Here is a 23,411-nt window from a genome sequence, read left to right on the forward strand (position 1 = left end):
TTTACACTATCCCTTATGCAATTATGGATGTTGAATATATTCAGTATCAGAAGTTGAATATTCCTGTTAAAGCACTTAAAACCCTTTCCAGTAAATCAGTCATCAGAATTTCAGAAAATCGATTATGCAGTAAGTTTTAAGAAATCAAGTTTTGTGAATTGACCTAGTTAGTCTTGAATAAATGTTTACCATGATCATCATTTTTATTACGATCATTATCATTATTAACTACAGAAAACAGTCCAAGCGCATTGGGGTAACATATGCACACATAAGGTTGATTTGGCCAGTCTTCCCTATACTTTTCCATATCAGTACTTTTCTTCCTGCTTTTGGTCCTCCTAGAAGCAACAATATCTTATTTTACTTTTTATCTCTAGCCGGAAGCATAATAACTTAAACATAGAAATTTAGTAAATGTTGTTTTTTAAAAGGCTAGCGTAATCTAAGCAGTGTTCAAAACTTTAGCAAGTTTTTATATATGTCTTTATATAGGTGCATCATCAATCCTAGCATAAGAGTCTGCAAACTATGGCCTTCACATGGGCCAAGTCCAGCTACCTGCTATTTTTGTAAATCAAGTTTCACTGAAACAAAGCCACATTCCATTCACTTAAGTATTGTCCATGGTGGCTTTCAAGCTAAAATGGCTTAATTTAGTAGCAACAAAGATTTGTATGGCCCACAAAGCCTAAAAAAATTATTATCTTGCCTATTACAGGGAAAGGTTGCCTCCACAGATCTATCATTATAAAGGTTTTATTAATACCAGATTTTTTTTTTCCTTTTAGAAGCTTGGAACTTGCTAGAAAATAGTAATTATGGGAAATCAAGATCCACTCCTGGAAAGTTAATCACCATTAGAAGATAAAGGATTCCGTATCTTCATAGGTTTTCTCTCCCATTAATTTAAACTACCTGCATTCATGTTTTCCTTTCCACATATCTTTCCATCCATAAGGTAGTGCTTTCATTTTTATTTTATATGCAATTAATATGACCCAATTTTCTAGCTCATAGATTATTATTATTATTTAAATCAAAACTAATTTGAGCCTCCTTTATCCCTCTCTTCTTCAGTGGGTTGGCACTCCTATTAATAATCTCAAATCTCCAAGTTGTTTACTCACACCATTATGTCCTCATCAGTCAGCATCATGAATGGAGCTAGAACTCACAGGGAAGGTAGAAGTTTGCATACATGCTGTCTGGAAAGCACCATTGCTTCAGAATCATCCACTGCCTTGGCATGTTACCAAAATGATGTATGCAGCAATTATCTGGCCAATCCAAAGTGATTCTATGCTCACTACTGTTATCATGATTGCCATTGGAATGTGAAGCCAATGGAAATAACCTGAGAATTAGCCCTAAGTGTAAGTCACATTTTACCTCTTCCCCTTAACTAGATCAATCTCCTAATGGTGAGGACTCTTCAACTGAGCTCTATGGCACAGCATTTCTATCTAAAACACTTATTTGACACAAAGTGTCTGACCTTATATTTAAACTATGGACAGTGAAGGAAAAGAGGACCTGTCCTCCAGCTCATTCTGACCAATACATGCCTTAATTCACAGGTCTTGGCTCTTTATTTACAGTCACACAGTCTTTTCCTTCTAAGCAAACTCACGACTCTATGATGGCCATGTCAGGGAAGGGGTGCAGATTTATCCATGTACTTGTCCACTGTTTATCTGCCCTTATAGGAGTTTAGCCTTTGATGGGCATAAACCTAGGCTCAGCATTTTCTTGGTCAACTTGTCTTTTGGGGACAGTCTTGGTTTTGTTTTCTTTCAGGTAAACTTATTCCAGACCAATGTCAATCCATCAGAAATATTCTAATAACCCTAAATCCCCAAAGTAAAGGATTTTTATCTTTTTTGTTTAAGATCCTTCTTCATCCCTTTTGCAGTTTCATCTTTTCAACAGCTTTAGAATAGTATTGCATAGTATTTGGTAAAAGGTGGGATTCCCACTGTTCAGTCCGAATACTGCTTTATTATTATACTCTTTCCCTGGGACAGGATGCTAATTTTATGTGCTGAAAAGAATGGAGTGATTTCTCCCCAAACAAAAGAAAGTGCTCTGAATTTACTTGTTCTCTTGACCTTTCAACATAGTAGGAACTACAAATTTAAAATGTAATTCTCTGTAACAACAGTCACCAAAAATATATATGCTCTGCCATTTCAAGAGCACTACTATATAAAGAAATTGAAGCAAAATTCAGCAAAAAATTTGTTCCAAAGATTGCACTGAAATGTCTTTCCTTATACAAACATAATTAAAATTAACTCACTGAATTTAAACAAATGTTTAGTAATTGGTTTGGAGCAATACAACGTTCTAATCCAGTAATTCTATGGACTTGGCTCCTTTTAGTCATTCATTCTTTCGGATTCTTTTGCGGTTATTTTCTTTATTTCTATCTAGGGTTTGTTGAATTATTTCTACAAGTTCTGGACTCAGCTTGATATTGCAAAAAAGTGATTCTTTTCTCTTTTTTAATCTAATTTATTATTTTAAAACATTACTTGAAAAGTATCTGAATGAATTTAGAATTTTGAATTGCCTACTTGTCCTCACCATCAATTGGTTTGTTATAGGCTCAGAGAGAGTTCTTTGGAATTGGGAAAAGAAAATGCAAATGAAAGTGTGCATGCTCTGTCTGGTGGATTCTGTTGGCAGAAATTGTTTTAGGCAGTAAAGAACTGTTGCTGCCTAGGAACAGATTGAAATTGCATTATAAAAAGGATCTAGACTTTATGTTTTCCAATACATGTTTTTTCCCCACACTATCTCTTTTAAAAATGAAGTACTTTGTATTCTCCAAGGAAGTTACCTTCTAAAAACCCATGTACAAATGCTTTAAGATGCACTAGCCTTTTCTACAAGATCTTGGGTTTCTATTACTGGTCCAAACCAGGCATATTAGAATTAGTTGTTCTCCATTCTTCCATATTTTGACAATCTCCTTACTTGGTCTTAAAGGCATGAGAGATAGGCCACCTTCTTTTATAACGTTTGACATGTCACATAATCTTTTTGGATTTGTTTCCTTTTCAATTGAGTGAAAGGATTTGGCTGCCAAAAATTATTTGTGAAATGGATTCCCTAATAAGGTCTGGCATACCTCTAAAATGATATGATTCTATGAGAATTAAAAGATGTTGAAACTTCTTACTCATCGCTGAAGATATCGATGTTGTATGCTAACCAAACATATGTAGCAAAAAAGGACAATTCCCTTAGAATTTAACCTTACCATTGCTTTGGAGGAAATTTATAACAGCACAGGTAAAATGCAGATAGTCGCTGGGCAAGAAAGCAAATTTGAACAGATGCTGTATAAATATCATCAAGCTCTGAAGGGATAAAACAGAGAAAACCTGTGAAGCAAACAAAGCTGTATAGTCCAAAACCGAAAAAAAAAAAAAAAGGAAAAGGAGAGAAACTACATAAAGTAATAACGTTAAGGAAAACTAATGGAGACTATGTCCATGGCATAGGAAGCATCACATAAGTCTTACAAGATAATGACAAATGTGTTGATGAAATACTAGCCTGGGAACAAGGAGCAGGCAGGTCAGCTGGGTCTTGGTCTATATTCCTTCTTTCACGTGACAGAAAGAAAGAAACTGTTTTTTAATTGTTCCTGTGTGCCATGAATTGTGCTTATGCTTTCATATATATAATTTCATCCAGTGTTCAGACCAACCGTAGAAAACAGGTTGAAGTTATTTCTGTTGTATAGAATAGAAAATCTGAGGCTCAACTAAAAATGTAAGGAACATGGGGAAGGTCATACTACTAAATTAAAAAATCGTTAAGAATTTGAATCCCAGTTTGTCCGATCTCTAAACTTCTTTTCCTCCCACTCAATGACTTTTGTAATAATGGAGATATTTTTACTGTCTTCAGGTTAAATTGCATTTTCCAAATTAGCAAAATATAATATTCAGTTCTGAGATACACATAGTTCTTCACATTTTAACATAAATCATGATCTGACTTGACAAGTAATTGTATGTCATAGTTTGATTAGGAATAATTTTAAATCTCTTAGTGGTACATGGGACAGTGTTATTTTTTTTAAAAAATGACACTTTAGATTTAGATTTATTGAAGTATGATAATGTTTACATCTTTAGAATTAAGTTTAAATAAACAACAGTATGTTGTTTCAAATGTAGCAAGTCATGAAAAATAGGGCGCTTGTTTCTGTGTTCACAGAGAAATAAGAAGTGTGGAGTCTATGTCCCTGTTCTCCATTGCCTGATACTTACCAGCGACTGCAATGTCCTCACATGATGGGATGCTTGACCAAAGGAAAGGAAAGGTACCAAGGGTCAAATTATTTAGGTTTAAGCTTCATACTAAATTATGACCTCTTACCAAAATGTTTTGGTTTTAGATAAAGCAAAACCCTTAATGAAGTATTTTAAACTTTGCCTGTAGGATCTGAGAATGGTCATGATGGCTTACGTTAAACAAAAGGTGGAAGAAAGTACATAAAATCACATTTTTCTTTAATAAATTATACTTTACCAGCTCACATAGTCTGCATTTAAACTTACTATAATATGGGTTATAGTTAATCCTACATGTCAGCTTAATTGTCTGTGCTACGTAACGACCGGATCTTCTGTAACAGTAAAGATTATGTTGACTCAAAGAAGAAATTTCGAAGATTCAAGTTTCCCCCAGGTCAGTAGGTGAATGGAAGCATACTATATATAACATTGACCTACATACCATTAACTTTATGATAATGGTGCAAAACAGCAAAATCAACACTGTAATGTATCGAGTCCTTTCAGTGTGCATGGCACTACAGTAAGATGTTACACCTCACTAATTCCTCTCAATTCTGGACAGTCAGTATCCATTTTACAAAGAGAGAACTGAAACTTAGAGACTTTAAATAACTTACAAAGTTTCCTCGCTCATTCCCACAAAATGTTTTATTGAGAACCTATGAGGAGACAGTCACTGTGATGGGTACTTAATAGAGCATACACAGCACGTGTATAGCCAGGAGTCTAGCCAGGTTTGTCTCACAGCATTGTCTGTGTTTTAACTCTGAGTTTTGAGATGACTATCATTTGGTAGTAATTTACTTGGTAGTAATTACAACACTAACACCAGCTTATAAAGTTGTTTTGGTTGTACATAAAGCAAACTATAGCCAGGATCCTAAAATACTTGCCATTTCTGATATGCCCTTAATTGGCATGCACAAAATACTCTAGTAAAGGCAAATGTATGCTTATCGTAACTACGAGGTAAGGCTTTGGGTCTAAATACTTGTCTGATCACTTTCTAAGTGAATCTCCATTTTGTCCTATGTCAAAATTTTTTTTCTTTGAGTGGGTAAAGAGGAAGCCTTGACTTCTCTTGATGTCAGGTTATGAGGCCCATACTTCCATATAGGCTTTTTTTTAAACATAGTTTTAATTTTTTATTTTTAAAAGAGTATGATCAGGGGAGGAGCAAAAAGAAAGGATCCCAAGCAGGCTCCACAGAACACAGAGCCTGACGTGGGGCTTGAACCCATGAACCATGAAATCATGACCTGAGCCAAAACCAAGAGTCCCGTGCTTAAATGATTGAGCTACCCAGGCTCCCCCATATAGGTTGTTCTAATCTTGTTGTAAGGCAGTACATCTGTCATTTAAGTTTATAGTTATTCAGAGGTGATTTTGTCCTTTTTTAAGAGATCAGTTGCATACCAGAAAGGCACCACATACATATTTTTGGATCACTTTTCCAGTCCTATCAACAGCTTCTGTGACTCTACCTGAAAATGTGAAGTGGGAGGTCTATTAGTTACTTCTGTGGCATTGAACAACTCCCAGATCTTAGTGGAGTGCAACAATAAATACGGGACTGCTCATTAAAGGTAGTTCAACAGGACTTGGCTGAACATGGTTGGGCTTTGTTTAGTTTTGGTCCACATATCTTACGTCCTGGGATCCCAGCTAAAGGAACAGCCACCATTTGGGCATGCTTTCTTTAGTTAGATAGTGGAAGCGAAAGAGTGACCAGCAGGAACACATGATACCTATCATTGGTTCTGAATGGAACCAGCATATTGTCACTTCTCACATGTCCAAGCCCAAAGGCAGTGGGGTAGAGTGTTATATATCACAACAGTGAATCAGAGCAAGGTTGGGAAAGGAAGGAAGAACCATGAAGAAATAATACAATCTACCATCAGCAATTTAACTATTAAGAACCTTTCACTAAAATCTCTTTGATATTATCCAGAAGCCAATAAATTGTTGTCAATTCAGTTTTCTACAAAATAATAAAATTAGCTAAACCAAGAAATCATCTTTGCATTTTATTTTCTATCTCATACTTTATTTATCTTGTAATGCACCTGTGTCCCAATAATGGAATCAATTTAGTAAAATCCATAAATTGCCAGATGTCAAAAATACATCATTGAATCATCTGTAAGGTCAATACTACAAATATGTTTTCTTCAAGGACATTCAGGTCCTTCTTCCCCCACAGATAGGTAGTAATTTTAAGCAAAATGTCCTTGCCCTCCTTTGTTCCCAATGAGAACATAAATTTCTAACATTTACATACAAACACTTGTGCAAGATACAGTGTTTCAAACTTACAGAGACTGGAAGGCTAAAATTTTCTTTCCCATGTTCCCTTAGGGCAAAGTTTTGGCCAATGAAATGTATGTGACATCTGCCAGAAGGAGCTTTGATAAAAGATTTTTTAAGAAAGAAAACAGCTAATCTAGCCTCTTTGACCCATACTCCTGCCTGTCATATGGTGCAATGCCTAGAGCTAAATATGAGCAAGCAGAAAGACACAGGGTCTCATTCCTGGTGACACTGGAAAACCATCATTCCAGTCACTCACTGCTATCTCAAGATTTTATTTTGCATGTCTCCTTCCATACCTAGTTAGAACTGGACAGGGACAATATCATCAGTGCTTAGACAGAGCCTGTGTTTCTTCAGAAGCTCCAATCTGAGGAATCCTTCTCCTGCATCTCATGTTGCTACTTCACCTGTAGAACCCTTTCCTACTTTTCTGGAATTCTAAGTGGCTATCAAGACCTATAAAACGTGGAGAATTCTGGCTGCACAACAAAGAAAACCCTCAAACACACATGTCTACTGCAACAGATTTCAGACACCTTTGCCCTTTTCTTGGTTTGCCTTGGCAAAAGAAAAACTTCACTGCTATATTAATTAGGACTCCAGTTGCTAATGTGTTATTTCCCATTCTCCTCCTTTCTGCACATGTGGCCAGACTATACTCCCTAGCCTCTTACGGTTGGTTGGGGTTATATTACCACTTCTGGACAAGGAGTTGGTAATGGAAATGATGTGTTTCACTTTCTGACTTGGGTTTAAAGCATTTGCTACTGTGAGACCCTCTAAAGCTCTCTCACTTCTCTCTGGCATGACAACTGGCTATATCATTTACTTGAGCTCCCAATTGGTTCTGATGAGCAAAGCTCTCCCTGCCAATCCATGATTGTTATGAAATATGAGAGATAAATAAATCTTTTTTTTTAAGCCATTACAGTTGGGGGTTGTCTGTTACTGGACCATGATACAACCTATTTGGAATCATCCAAACCCAATAAAGGGAACTTCAGCACAAGGGGATATGGATTAGTCCATCGATTCCAAAGAAACTGAGTGTTCTAGCCACTGGCAGGACAGTGATTTCATCTGGGCCTCAAGAAGAGTTAGAACCAAAAACTGAATGTTGCAGAACTCTCTCTTTCTCTGTTGATCATACTTTTCTTGGTCTACTCAGCATCACTTCCTCTCATTGAGAACTTGTGCTCTTCACATGGAGAGAAATACGACCTTTGACAATCTGAGTTTTACAACTCACAGCTTCCATGAGTACAGGAATAGTGACTGAGATTGTCATTCTCTAGTCTCAAATTCCAAACTCTTCGGAAATGTATCTGATTGGGTCACCCTGAGTAACCATTAATTACCTATGTTTAGGAAAATGAGGTCATAGAAGAACATGACATAGATTTGTGTGAATGGAGTAGAAGAGGAAGTATTCCCAGGAAAAGAGAGGAATGTCAGATTAGTACCTCATAAATGTTAAAGTGTAGGATATATAGGTATGTATGTATATGTATATATGAAAAGCATATTACATATATATAAATATATATTTGACTATATATATATATATATATATATATATATATATATATAGTCAAATTTGTTCAGCAAGATTTTATAGTATTCTTCCTTTAGTCTACATAAAATTGTCAAATTTCTTAGTGGAATATGATATTTCAAGTAAAGAATAAGCAACAAAAGTTAAAGATAAATGAATTATACTAGAGATATGTATTAGTAGGCAACATTGAAAATATGTGTACAATTGGTAGGATATATGAAACACATTAATTTGTTCTATGTTTCTTGCTATGCTATTAATTAACATATATGCTTAACTCAGTCTGTGCTAGTTTATTATTTACTGAAATATATTTAATTCAGTCTTTGCTAGGACTTACCACACTGTATTATAAGTGATTTTTCTACTTGCTGTTTTCCTAGAGGCTGTGTGGTTGTTAAATGTGACAATTGTGTCATATTTCTTTCTATATACCAATGTATAAATTAAGAATCTAGAAAAATACTTACTGTAAGAATATATTAATCTTCCTTTTCATCAGAAATATCCGATTTCAAAGTTGAAATAATATACATAGTGCAGATTCTTTTTTTTTCTGACTTTAAGGTTCTTGAATCTTAGGAGGCTGCTCAGATCGACACTTTGTCTTTTCATGAAACAGTGCATATAAAAATATGTAAAAGGTATTTTAAGTTTAGACAGCATTATAGAAGCAAAATCAAGTTTTAATTAGTGTTGCTAATTGAAAGCAAGAAGCAGCATAGATAATCTTTAACAATTACAATAACTTGGCTTGGGAATTGACATCAACCACACATATTGAATTTTTTAAGATTGAATTTGACTACAAGTGACAGAAAAACTCAAATAACAGTGTCTTAAAGAAAATAAAAGTTATTTTCTCTCTCACAACACAGTCTGCAGGTAGGTGGTCCAGAGACAGGTGGTATGGCTGTCCGTGGTGTCAGGCACCCAGGCCCTTTTGTTAGTCTGTTCTGTATAGCCTCCATTCCTAAACTCATTTGATTTTCCAAGGGGTCCACTCTTGGCCATGCCGTTGCCTTTCATTTGCATTTTATCTAACAGAAAGGAAGGAAAAGAAGGGTAAGGGTGTTCTGTCTCCTTTTAAGAACGTTGCCTGGAACTTGTACATACAGTTTTTATTTATTTGTCATTGGCAAGCACTTAGTGTTATAGCCAAAACTCCAAGCAAAGGAGTGTGGGAAATATAAAATTTGTTCCAGATGGTCATTTACCCAACTGAAAATCAAGAGCTCTGTCACATAGAACGGGAGAGGGGAAAAAAGCATTATGAGGTAACCAGCAGTCTCCGCATAGTTAGTATATTCACTGACAACTTGACTTCTGCCTATTCCCACAATGGGTTCAACATCTTATACACTCATGTTTCAGCTTTACTCTGGCCTGTTCCCATAATGGACTCACACCTAGTGTACCCGTGACTACAACTTGACTCCTGCTTGAACACGTTATAGACTTTGACTCTGTGCCAGTGATGTTATAGCACATTCTTGCAAAGGTGGGACTGAGGGCAAACATTCTTTCAGGGTATTCGTGTTTCATTAAAAACCAAGTTTTCCTCTGCTCTTAGAAAAGGGTCACAGTGGATAGTTGTGCAGGTTGTGCACACAGTTCAAAAAACAGTAAGGGGCTAAAATCCCAAAGGAAAGAGGTTTTGTATTTCAAATGCTTAGAAAATCAATCTTATTACAATTCTTATCTCAATTCTCCACCCAAATGGACTGTCTTTTTCTAATTTGTATAATTGGACTACATGTGCTGGCTGCAACTTTACTTAGGTGGGATTATGCATGTGTACTTAGGAACTAGCATGATTTTCCAAAGTATGGATTTAAGAACATTAATTCTTCAGAAATATTGAGACTGTCAGATGAGAAAATGTGTTTCATAGTAAAAATGTAAGTCAAACAATATTAAGAACTTTATTGCTACTAGCAAGACTTTTAAGGACCTTTATTATGTTAATCCATGTTTGGGAATATTCAAGGAGGGGATTCTTATATGCAATGATTCACAAGACAGTCATTTCTTTGTAATGTATCTTTCAGGGCACTGTAGTAAAATACTGATTTGGTGCAATGTTTCTGAAGTGTGGCTGAAAAGTCCTCTTCCACACCCCCAAATTTATTTAATTCAGATTCTCCAGATGAAGGCCTTGGCAACCTGTATTTTTTTTTTTTAAGCGTACCTGTTTATTTTGAGAGAGACAGAGACAGCACAAGTGGGAAAGGGGCAGAGAGAGAGGAAGAGAGAGAATCCCAAGCAGGCTCCATGCTGCCAGCACACAGCCCGACACAGAGCTCAAACTCACAAAACCATGAGATCATGACCTGAGCCAAAACCAAGAGTTGGATGCTTAACCGACTGAGCCACCCAGGCATCCCGGCAGCCTGTATTTTTAACAAGCAACTCAGACCACTCTTATCATTAAGCAATTTTTGGAAACACTGACTTACAGAAATGCTTTTTCACTAGTAGTACATCAGAATCACCTGGGAAACTTGTTCAAATACACACTTACTGAGTCCCTTCCAAATTTATGAATCAGAGGGAGGAGTGCTTTCTCTCTAGTCATTTCTTCTACTATTCACAGTTAAGAACCATTGTTTTGGACCTAACTTTCTTATTCTTCATATGTTGCTATTGAGTTATACACCAAAGTATGGCCACATGGACATTTTCTTTCTTGGGCCTATTCCTTATGATTTATCAGGCTCTCCTGGGCATTAACTACTTATTTCATGGCCGATGAGAAGAGGACTCGTAGCCATGCTTTATCTCAGAGCAGAGTTAGGAATAGGAAGATAGTAGGAAAAGGAAAGGCCTTGGCTGTGGAATATAATCGAGCTAGCAGATAAAATATTTAAGAGAAATGAAAAGCTGATTGCTTAAGCATGAGACATTTTTATGGTTCATATGTGTTAAATGCATACAGTTGGCATGAACAGGGTGGCCCATTTTAAAAAAGAGCAACTGAATTAAGTATATTCCCCTGAGTAAAATGTTGTCTGCATGATCTGTTTTCCAGATGTTTCCATGGCAAATGTTTTCTTAATGTGAAACCCAGCCATAAAAAGCACCTGGGTAGCTCTTCAAGACACAAATCATCTTTTTTTTTTTAATGCAGAAACTTACAGAAAGAAAAAACTGTATTTATTTTAAATACCGGCAAGGATGAGCCTACTTCATATTAATATAAAAATATAAAGTGCCAAATTTGTTTATTTAAACATCAATCTTAATAGGTAAAGAGCTCTATTCATGTCTGTAAAAAACACAACTGTATATAATTTCTACAAGGTCTGCAGAACTGTTTGGCATCCGTGTTTGTGACATTTATTTTCAGTATTAATTTTTCTGCCTGTATTGTGGCTAAGAACGCAGGAATAAAAGGTAATATAGAATAGCAGTCAACACCTGAGGTGTTTGAGGCAAACGATCTGGGTTTGAGTTCTCCAGCGTTTACCAGCTATGTAAACTTAGGCATTTTACTTTACCTTCTGTATTATATTATCCTTATTTGTAAAATAAGATTATGATAGTACTTACCTAAGAAGGTTGTTATGAGAATTAACTGTGTTTACACACATAAACTCTTAAAACTTTCATAGTAAATGTTCAATGAAGATTAGAGTCAATACAGTAGATATCTCAATTGGATTTTTTCTTCAGGATTAAAAGAAATCAAGTCCTGATTATTTTGAGCCTGATATTTCACTTTGTTAGAAAATAAAAAAAAAAAAAAATGATTTACAAAGGTTTCCTTGGACAAAAGCAGTAACTAGGAAATGGAGTGATATATCATAAACTCCCACCCACCTTAAATATACTACTTGATTCGTTAATGGGAATACTTAACCAATTTCTTGAATTTGCTGAAATATGTTAGAGGAAAAATAGCTAATATTTGCCATATAGTTTAACTACAAAATCGCCGGAGAGATTGGATGCTAGGAATGTCCAGAGGATGGAAGAATAAAGAGAAAAGGGAAGGTGAGTGAGAGAAGCGAGCGAAAAGTTTGCAGAGGTGTTAACAGGGAAAAAGATAAGCTACCGATTGGAGATGGGGTATGACTTTGTGCCAGCTGTACACAGTACGGTGGATATTTCTTACAAAAATGTAATAAGAACTTTTCATCGATTCTCATCTAGTCATTAACATGATATTTGCTTTAAGTAAAAGGTACCATATTTTAAATGCTTTGCTCATTTGTAACCCTAGATGGGCAAGTCATTCCAAAAGGCATTTACACAAACATTAATGGCTGGTGAAAGCTCTGTGGATATCTCAAATTTGGGACTAAAAGTTTTTTTGTTTTTGTTTTTTCCTTCAGAGAAGACAGGTGTCTCTGTTAGTTGTCATTCTGTAAGATTAAAGGAAAGAGGCCAGGAATACATGAGTACACATTGGGTTTCTCCCACCCACTTTTACTTTTTCTTCAAATAAACCTTTAGTTTCATGGGGGCTTTGGATTTTTGCATTGGTTTTATTTTCAACATGAAGTAGACATTCATATTTGTTCTTAAAGTATTTTCTTCAAAAGAGAAACACTCTTTTTGTTCAAAGTGTAGAAGAGAAAAATTTCATAAAGGGATTTTTATAAGTGATTATTAGTGCTTTGAAGTTAAAATATTCAGATCAACACCTGATGAAGTTTAAATTGCAGGCAATCTTCTAATAATTCTATGTAAGTGAGAAAGCCAATTTATATTTAATTGGTTTCAAAATCAAGGTCCCTATAAAGCATACTCCTATCTTATTTTAAATATATTCAAGAAATATTTAAAATAGTAGATCTCAGGGACACCTGGGTGGCTCAGTCGGTTAGGTGTCCGACTTTGGCTCAGGTCATGATCTCACTGTGGGTTCGAGTCCCCCATCAGGCTCTGTGCTGAATGCTTGCTCAGAACCTGGAGCCTGCTTCAGATTCCGTGTCTCCTCTCTCTGCCCCTCCTCAGCTCATGCTCTGTCTCACTCTGTCTCTCAAAAATAAATAAATGTAAAAAAGATAGTATATCTCAGTATAGTATCTTGAAACAAAAATCCTAAATGCAGCCCAGATGCATTTACTTTTACATGGCAGACACTCTGTTTCTATAAAGATGCCTGGACATTCTGGATAGAGGCATTCCAGCAAAGTTATAATGGTTTATCTTTTATATAAAATGCACTACAATTTTCACTTGATGTACTCTATATAAAAGAGAAGCTACCTTCTCATGGCAAAAACCTAAAAATAGTGAAATCTTTGAGAGGGCAGGAATTAAAATGGTAGCCTTACCGCTGTGATACTGAAATATTTTCTTTTTTATTATTATTTTTAATATAATTTATTGTTAAGTTGGCTAATGTACCATGTATACAGTGTGCTCTTGGTTGAAATATTTTCTTAGTGTAACTCTACATTTTATATTTTCTCTCAATTGTTGATTACTCCAACTTATCTGAATAATAAGAATTTCTAAGTCATGGGGAGGTTTTCTCAAGTTCTTCATTTTCTTCTCAGTGTTTGTGATTGTGAAGAGTGTTGGACATTTTGTCAATAAGTGATTTCATTTCATATATGATATATTTCAATGTGAAGATTCCCCTGAGAATTCATGGTCATTAAAATAAGTTGGAATCCTTTTTTAATTAATTTGGTCAGTTTGAGAATTTGTGTGTTGAATTTATGTTAAATGAGTTGGAGAGATGTATTTCCTATTTTTAGACTCATATCAGCTCTGCACAGAGTATGATCCAAGACTGCCTTCCTGGGCTTTCTAAAGAGCTTCACAGGCAATAACAGAGTGTCCACCTTGGAAAACAGGAAGCTAGAGTTGTCATATCCTTCCATGTTGCTGGTGGCGGCTACCACCCCTTTTCCTTACGTACTCTGGAGCCTATCTACCTGGGTTCAAAATCTCGGCTTTGTTTCTTATTCAGCTATGTAATCTGGGCATTTTGATCGTCTTTTCTTTGGCTTTTTTTTTTTCATTTGTAAAGTGGGGTGGTAACTGTACCTGCCTCATAAATACCAAAATAGAGATAAAGATTCTATAAAGCTTGGAAAATAAGAATGGGATAAATGTCAGTTCAATGTTATTATCATAGATATTATTAAAAGAAAAACTTCATTGAGAAGTCATGTCGTATATTTGCCTCCCTTCTGCTCCTATTCTTGGATTCAACAATGCCCATTCTCTATCCAGTTAGCTCTTTTCCTAGGTTTGGAGCCTGTTTTTTAATCACCTTTTTGACACATTATTCTATTCCTCATGTATCCCAGCTTTTACCACAGCACCCACTGATTTTTTTCTTTGTTTCTCAAGTTTACCTATCAATGTTTCCTTAGGTCCCACTTTTAGGATATTGATACTGACCTCGGTCTCACCTGGATTTGCCACACCTTTGCTTGGGTTGGACTCTTAGTTTTGTTTTATCCCAAGCATTTCTGTTTTGTCCTAAAGTAATGTTAGGGCAAACTCCTTCTTTTCTGAGGTCTTCCCTCTTTTACTCAAAGCATTACATGAGATGAGGATAAAGAGACAGCACAAAGCAATGTATTATTTTGACCTATCTTCTTTCATATTGGGACACGAAAACTGTATGTCTCCTCAAATTCTCTGAGTTTTTAAAATTTTTCTGTCTTCTTGGCATACTACTCATACTGGGTCATCAATCTTCTCTTCGTCTTGGGTAAAACACCTCAAAGTTCCTGGCTTCTTAGCAACAAAGGGACTAGATGCAGCCCAGTTGTTTGGGAGTTGTATCTTGACAAATGAGAAGTGAAAGGTAAAAGGACATTGGACAGATACATTTCTCTTTCTTACTGTACTTGATGGACTAGTCAGAGGCACTTCTTCCTTGCAGCCCTTTTCAAGAAGAACCACATGCTGAGCAGAGACCTGCTGAGAGATCCTTTCTGTCTTTTCACAGCTTGTCATGAAGCCATGGCTGGAACAATGACACATCACACTGCATTGCTTTGCGTATTTCTTTGTTTCACTTTGATTTCTTTTATCTTACCTTCACCCCCCTGGGCCGGTACCTCTCAAATAACTGGCATCAACTTCATCTTCATCTTTGCTTTCTAAAGGAGCCAGCTAAGACACTCTTGATGTCGTTCTGGAATAAGTTTTTATTTTTATTTTGCAGAGAAGCTTATCATTGGGATTCTTTCTTTCCATCTAACTTGGGAGGGTATGTGTGTGGGGGGGGAGGGGGGGTTACAATGTTCAGTACTTCAATCCTGCCTGAATCAACTGGCAAGAGCATTGCTTTCTTCCAACTTTAACTTATACATGCCTTTTTTTTTCTATATGACCTATTCCCATTGCCCCTTCCTTATCATTTGAATAGTGGATTCTATTTTGATTTTTCTAGGTGCGACGTCCTCTCTTGTAGGTGGGGAGAGAGTAAGAGCTCCCCTTTGCAGTACACAGTCACGCCCCCAGTAGCTCCATCTTGTGTCCTTTCCACACTTATCAGTCTAAACTTCTAAACAGTCATCAGTTGGACACTAGATTTGTGGATTATACATCTACTTTTTTTTTTTTTTTTTTTTTTTTTTTTTTTTTTTTTAACCACTGTATACCTCACTCAATACTGCACACCTCACCTTTCAGACTGGTAAAAATATGTAAGGCTCTACATAAATAACTGATTTATTAGGTCTGCACATCTCACCTATTAGTCTTTCTATAAAATACTGCATATGTATTACTCATTACTGTGAAATTATCTTATTTTCCATTAAAAACAGAGACAGCCATATTGGGTAAGAACCTCGTTTCTCATCTCAGAATTTGATGTAATTCTGGACTATTTTATTGGTTCTTTGTGTGATTTGGGGAAAGTGTCTCAACCTCTCTAACTGCAGATATCATAATCTGAAAAAAGGATTATAAAAATATAGTCCTTCTTCATGAGGTTGTTTGCAAATTAAAGAGAAAATTTAAGTCTTATAAATGCTTATAGAGCATTTATATATAATAAATGGAATTCTAGTCCCTGGGGATAAAACCACAGTATCCATAAAAATACTTGACTGGCCCAAAGTAAACAATAAATGATAGCTATATTATTGTTAACGTCATCTTCTACTACCCCAAATGACTTTTATTTCACTATACTGTCTAGCCTATTGTTAGGTCCTGCCCTCAAATAATAGAGGATCTTTTTTAGCAATACCAAAGTAAAACCTTGGAGGACCTCATGTCTTTCTCTTTTGTTGTTCTTTGTGTTCTTCACAATGTGCATATGTATCCAGATTCCAGGTCAGAGAATTTTCTTTCTTGGATTTTTTTCCCCAAGAAATATAGTAAGATATGATTATGAATGCTCGTCCATCTTTTTAAGTAAGCACATCCTTTATTTTGTGTGTATTACATGTGAGGCACAGTTTTTTTGTGTGTGGGGGAGACCTCAGTGACCAACAATAAAAACAAATCATACCTCTCATAGAGATTACATTGTAATAGGGGGACACAGATTATAAAAATAAGCATAATGAATAAATGTATGTTATGATATATGTCCAAACCTTTTGACTGTACCTCCCTAGATAAAAATTATAAATATACTCCCATGTATATCTACTATTTAGAAATTATATCCATGCATTACTTTATTAAAAGATACTAAATTTTACATTGAAAAAAAAGATAGAACCAATTTTGAGATGAAGATCTAATTTTTTTCCCTTTAATGAATGGATTATCTTTCACACCATCTCTGATTTGCACATCTTGCTTTAAAGATCAATTTGTTGACTACTGAAGATGAATCAAATATTTCTTTAAAGGTAAAAAGGATTAGTTGACAGAAAAAATGACAGGCCAATTCTTAGCATGAAATGCATGATACTTACGTGATTTAGGAACAAAACTATCCTAAACAATACCAAACAAAAGTACTACAGAAGTTAGTGATTCAGGGTATTTTGAGTGATGGCCTGCCAGTTTCTGAAACCAATATGATTTTTAAAAATAAATTGCTAAAATTTTACGAGGCTGGTTTCACATTTCTAGGGTTGCTGTAAATAGATTTCATACTCCAAGTTTCATTTTGTATATTCTTGTTCCATTAATGGAAAATAAACCTGCTGTTACTTTATATGAATATCTTCCCTGAGAAGTAGAGTGTGGCTCAGTATTGACTGTCAGGATAACCTATGTTTAAATTACTGTGATGAGATTTCTTGCTGATGCATTTATCACCATTTTGTGAAAGTGGCAGTTTTAAATATTAAAATGTCTCTGAAGTGACATGACCATATTAATCTCAAATTTGTTAGACCTGCAACCAAAGTCCACATGAATTTCAAAAGCTATTTTATCATACACTTAACCCAGTGCCACTTTGAAGAAGTGAAGAATGAATAAATGAAGACTGATACTCATTCTTATAAGTAACATCCAATTATCAGGGAGAATTACTGTTGGTTCTATCTCAGAATTTATCCAGGATCAGATCACGTCTCATCACGTCTGTCACTGGGTCCAGGCCACCAAAATATCTTGCCAAAATTAAAAAAAAAAAAAAAGAAAGAAAAGAAAAAAAGAATATTGACAATTCTCCTATTCTCTCTGCATCTGCTCTAGTCCCTAATCTCCATAATGTAGCTTGTATATTACTTTAGAAACAGAGGGGATCACATCATGCTATCTCAAAATTCTCCAGTTGTTTCTTTCTATGTCACTTAGCATATAAGCCACCTCCTAGAAGGTCGCACATGATCTGATCCACATTACTTCTTTGTCCTCATTGCTTCCATTCCCCTCCCCTTTCCCACGCTATACCTCACTCAATCTCTCCCCAGTGGTCTTCCTGGTGTTACTTGAAGTTGTCAAGCGCAATCTTATTTCAGAGTTTCCACATTTCTACTTTTTTGTCTGTTTGCTTGGAATGCTTGTGCTTTAGATAATCGGTACAACCCATTATCTCTCTTCCTTTACGTCTCCACACGGATGACTTCTCAACCACTTTGTCTCAAACCATCAGTCTCTAACTTCTACCCAGCTTTATTTTTTAACATTTATCAAGCCGTGACATATTATATATATATGAATATACATAAGTGAGTGTGTAGAGTTATTGTTATTTATTCATTGTTTCCATTATGTGAAAGTATAATTATCCAAAGTTTACAAAATATGACTCTCAGACAAATATAAAAAGAACACATACCAAAAATGTTATCTTCTTTTCGTTATTGTTGCTGTTAATAAGACAACCAGTATATTGTTAAAATCTGTTCAAAAGTGTTGGGTGAAACCAGGCACTTAATAAAGAAATGTCAGAACAGGATTGCTGGGTTACATACAGAACTGATTAATATCTTACAGGGAAATAAAATATAACCTTTGGCACCATCTATTCCATTGGACAGAAATTATTTGATCTCTACTGGACAAAATTTACAAATTAACCTCTGCTCCAACAGAGTTGTAAAATAGCTCAGTTGATGGTAAGTCAAGCTCAGAAATATATTGAAAGGACACTCAGTAATCAATTTTGCCTATTTCCAAGTTGCAAATATTTTTTTGTCTTCTACAAGTTAGATAATTTAATTTTTTTTGCTGTGTGTATTATCAAATCTTTCAACAATAATGAGAAAATAGTATTTTTTGGTCTTCAGTTAGGTTCTCCAAGAAGCAGATCTTGAGGCAAGTATTTGAATGCCTGTAGTTTGAAAAATGATCCAGAAAAACTAATAGGGAAGTGAAGAAGTGAGAAAGGGAACAGAAGAAAGCCTAAATGACTGTGACATCAGACAAGTTTTCAATCTAGAAAATGGAAATTCAGTCCCATGGTACAACATAAGAGATATTTCCAGGAAGCAGCCTTTAGGAAGTGAGTCACAAGGAGATATCAGAGGGACATTGGCCTATCTGCTATGTTGTTCCATAGAAGAGTGTCGATTGAATGAATGAATGAATGAATGAATGAGATGTTTCCAAAGATCTTGTAATAAAATAAAAGAGACAAGGTAAACAAGCATAGGAAATAATATGAAAACCTTGGAAATATATAAGTTTTAATGCCTAGGTGGTAAAATAGAAAAAAAAAAGATTTGGTATCAGACTAGGTTTAATTATGTCATCTAGCTATATAACCTATACCAAGTGACTTAACTTCTCTAAGTTTTTATTTTCTCCCCTCTAAAATTGGGATCATTAATCTCAATTCTTCTGTTATGAAAGTAGCACCAAAGTTCAAATACATAATTACCCCTAGAGGATAGAACTTATACGAACAAAAGCTGGACTCTCTTTAAAGTGTTAACATATCTAAATGGAGAATATGACGAGCTAGATGTGTTTGGTCATTCATAGACTTTGAAAAAAGTCTATGAAGAAAATTTCCAAAAATCATCTAACTTATTACTTCTTTGGTTTGACAAGAGACTCAGAAGCTATATTTCTGATTATGATTATCTTCCAATGCACATGTGCTTCCAATGAAAAGCTGTGTAATATCAATAAGAATATTTTGTTGCTAATGAAAAAGTTTTATATGTTAATAACTTTAAAAACTGGAATTTTTGTTTGTTTCTTTGAGACTTAAGAACATACAATGCTGAGGTTAAGAGCTGAACTTTGCTAAATGTCATCCTGTGAGAACTTTCAGGAGACAAAAAACCACTTTGCTTTGTGCCTTCATTAAAAACTTCAACAGCAAACAGATGCAATGTCCAAGAAATGAGACATTCTCCCAATTTAGGAACGAATGGATGGAGAAGATACCTATGCATCCCAAGGAAAAGATGTAGAAAAAAACATCAACATTATTTCACTTGAAATGAGACAAGTTAGACTCAGTAATTTCGACTTTCATTTGGAGGTAAGCTGAAGAGGAAGGGAGAAACCATCATAATTACCCAGAAGAATCTCTAGTTGCAAAGGCAGATCCCATGAAGAAATTCTCAGGAAGGAAAACCAAGAGGAGAAGGGCACCCGGAATTTTAGTTGCAGATTCTGTTCCCAGAGATGAATGAATGAAGTCATTATTCAAATGTATTGATAACAGGTATACATTATCAAATATTCAAGAATCTGTTGCCTAATAAACCCTTGAGCTCTTCCTGAAAAAACAAATAAACAAAAGAAAAAAACAATAAACTACAGACTGATCATAGTCATGCTCTAATGTAATGATGGTCATTGGGTCTATTTGAACAGAGCACTAAGTCAAGATATAGGCAAGTATGGTTACAGAAAATAATTATTATAAATGTTGACAATTTAAAAATAATAAAATAAACCCAAAACTCATTATATGAAGGGCTAGTGGAGGGAGGAAGGGTGAGGATAAAAACTTCTAGTCTGGCTTAGCAGAATATAACTGTTACCCAAAGTGGAAAAATCAAGAAATATAGGTGAAGTTTGCCACTTAAAACCATCAACCAAATATGTGAATGAAAACTCCATTCCTCATGGGAGTGATGGCAGTCATATTATCTAAAAATAAAATGAATTAAGAAACAGTTTTACATATGAAATATAAAGTTTTAAAGGTAACTAATATAAAATATAAAATAGATTATAAAATAATCCAAATTACCATTAGAAAAATCACTCAGATCCAGAGGAAGAGACTTTTGTCTGTTTGGTTCGTGCTTATTTGAGCACTTAAATCAGTGTCACCCACAAATAGTAAGCACTTAATAAATATTTAATGAATGCATTTATAAACAAGACAAAACAATGTCAATTCAGTTAGCAAAATATAGAAATTGGATTATTAAAGTAAGAAAAGATAAAATGGCATGCTAATTAAAAGTCAAGAAACCGGGGTGCCTGGTTGGCTCAGTCAGTTAAGCAACAAACTTTGACTCAGGTCATGATCTTGCGGTTCATGGGTTCAAGCCCGCATTGGGCTTTGTGCTGACAGCTCAGAGCCTGGAGCCTGCTTCGGGTTCTGTGTCTCCCTCTCTCTCTGCCCCTCCCCTGCTCTCTCTCTCTCAAAAATAAATAAACATTAAAACAAATTTTAAAAAAAGTCAAGCAACACATTTCATAACAAGATGGTAAGTGGGACAAACTCACCTCCTAAAATTAGTCTCAGAGTGAGTCAAAAATCAAAACCTAATGATATCCTGTCTCATTAAGAAGGTATCTAAAACAAAACAAAAAAAAATGCTAAAAAGATAAAAAGAGAACAAGGTGATAGCTTAAATATGGGGAGGGAGGTGAGGAAAAGAAAGACAATTAAAAATGATTCAACGTGTCATTATTGTATTTGTTCTTTTTTAACCTGGGCCACTTAGAGGATCACAGTACTATATATTTAGAAGGGAAGATGATCTACCTTGATGTTCTAGAATTATCAGTACTTTCTTTTCTTTTTAATTTTTTTGATGTTTATTCATTTTTGAGAGACAGAGACAGAGTGCTAGTGGGGGAGGGGCAGAGAAAGAGAGACACACACACACAGGATCTGAAGCAGGTTCCAGGCTCTGTCAGCACAGAGCCCAAATGCAGGGCTTGAACCCACAAACTGCGAGATCATGACCTGAGCCAACGTCAGACGTTTAACTGACTGAGCCACCCAGGCACCCCATCAGCACTTTATTTTCCACTACTGAGTTATCTTTGCCAAAATTCCTTTGCCAGCAGTATGTTTCCATGGAAGAAAAATTGCTTCTTAAGGTAGGATTTTTTTTTTTAATATCACAAGCTCCTTTCATCTCTCTCTTCTTCCATGACATACAAATGTGAATTCCATAGTGTCTTACTGTATACCAAGAAACAAGTGCAGTATTTACAGAAATTACTAAAGGAAGTACGTTTGTTCAATAGATAGGAATTGGCTATTAAGAGCCAAGCAAAGTTCTAGGCACAGGTAATAAAAGCATGAAAAAAGGCACGGTTACCGAGGAACTCACGAACTATTAGGAGAGTTGACGTGCAAATGGACCTGTGTTTCAGTCCAATAAAATAAACGGGCGATGGCAGTGGACACAGAGTTCCAGGGTGATGGCAAGAAGGGAGCTTGTTAAAAGCATAAGCAGGCTGGGGACCAAGACTGTTTTCAGAAATTGTTATCCTGACCTGCTGAAGACTACAGAGAGAAAGAGAAACAGAAAGCCTGAAAAGGAGTAGGAGAAATGGAGAAAGGAAAAGAAAGAGAAAGATTGTCTAAGAGAAGCTGGGTTATTATAAACCAGCTAGGACTTTAGGGACATCATAGTTCATCAAATTTAAATTATCCAAAGTACTAATTGTCATTATTACTATCTTTGCCAACACAAAAAAGAAGAAATCTAAATGAATTCTGTGATTCACTTGATAGTTTTCAAAAATTGGAAAAAAACTGCATGGAAGCAGTTCCAAAATGAAGCCTTAAGACAATGAAAATCTCACCTGTGCTCCCCCCATGCTGTGTTTAGAAACTTATATACATAAAAAAAAAAGAAAGAAAGAAACTTATATACAATATAGAACAAGAAGGTCTATACAGAAGACAGAAGGAAGCTCTTTGGACTGTTTTGCATATTGGATGCCTTACTGAGACTAGCATTTTTAGCATCCTATCTTACCTGAGCTTGCTTTAACTTTCAACTTTTCATATGGCTTTTTTTTGATGCATTTTACTCCTCTGTTTCTGAAATGTTTCCTCTGTATAAAATATAACCAACAATTTCTGTCTCCTCCTGTTTTTTTTTTCTTTTCTGGAAATAGTTTTAACTCTTTAAAGCAAAGCAACACTTTTTAAATAATTTATACTGTTAAGGATTTCGCTATTTAAAATATTGTTGAAAAAAATAAAATATTGTTGAAAAACACAATACAGAGAAAATATTGAATATTTATCTTTTTAAATTGCTTTTGCTTTTCTGGGTCCTTTGTTTTTCCACATCAATTTTAGATCAGCTTTCCAATTCCTAAAACAAACAAACAAACAAACAAAAACCCAATAGGTCTTTTACTGGAATTGTGTTAAACCTACTAATCAATTTAGGAAGGATTATATATTAATAACACTATATATCTCTACTTATTTAGATATTTTTTGCTTTCTCTCAACAATGCTTTGTGCTTTTAAGTATAGAAGCCTTGCATGCCTGTTGTTAAATTTATCCCTAAATACTTAATTCATTTGGTACTATTGTGAATGGTATGGTTTCTTTAATTTCAATATCTGAATGCTCATTTTTAGTAAATAAAAATACAATATATATTTTTAATGTTTATTTATTTTGGAGAGAGAAAGGGTTGGGGGGAGGGGT

The 23,411-nt window shown here is 35.1% G+C and overlaps 1 long non-coding RNA gene across 4 annotated transcripts in view; it reads left to right on the forward strand.

The window, feature by feature from the left end:
• The first annotated feature begins 824 nt into the window (after nucleotides 1-824).
• LOC122224902 overlaps nucleotides 825-23,411 on the forward strand; it is a 225,953-nt gene continuing 203,366 nt past the window's right edge. For 3 of the 4 annotated variants that reach the window (XR_006204997.1, XR_006204998.1, XR_006204999.1), the window contains exons 1-2: nucleotides 1,275-1,376; nucleotides 4,237-4,342. This is a non-coding gene — a long non-coding RNA (uncharacterized LOC122224902). Of the gene's footprint in view, nucleotides 962-1,274; nucleotides 1,377-4,236; nucleotides 4,343-23,411 lie in introns of those variants that run through there. The other variant, XR_006205000.1, reaches the window with a different exon arrangement.

The sequence above is a fragment of the Panthera leo genome, chromosome B4 (genome assembly GCF_018350215.1).
Source record: "Panthera leo isolate Ple1 chromosome B4, P.leo_Ple1_pat1.1, whole genome shotgun sequence".
Classification (NCBI taxonomy): domain Eukaryota; kingdom Metazoa; phylum Chordata; class Mammalia; order Carnivora; family Felidae; genus Panthera; species Panthera leo.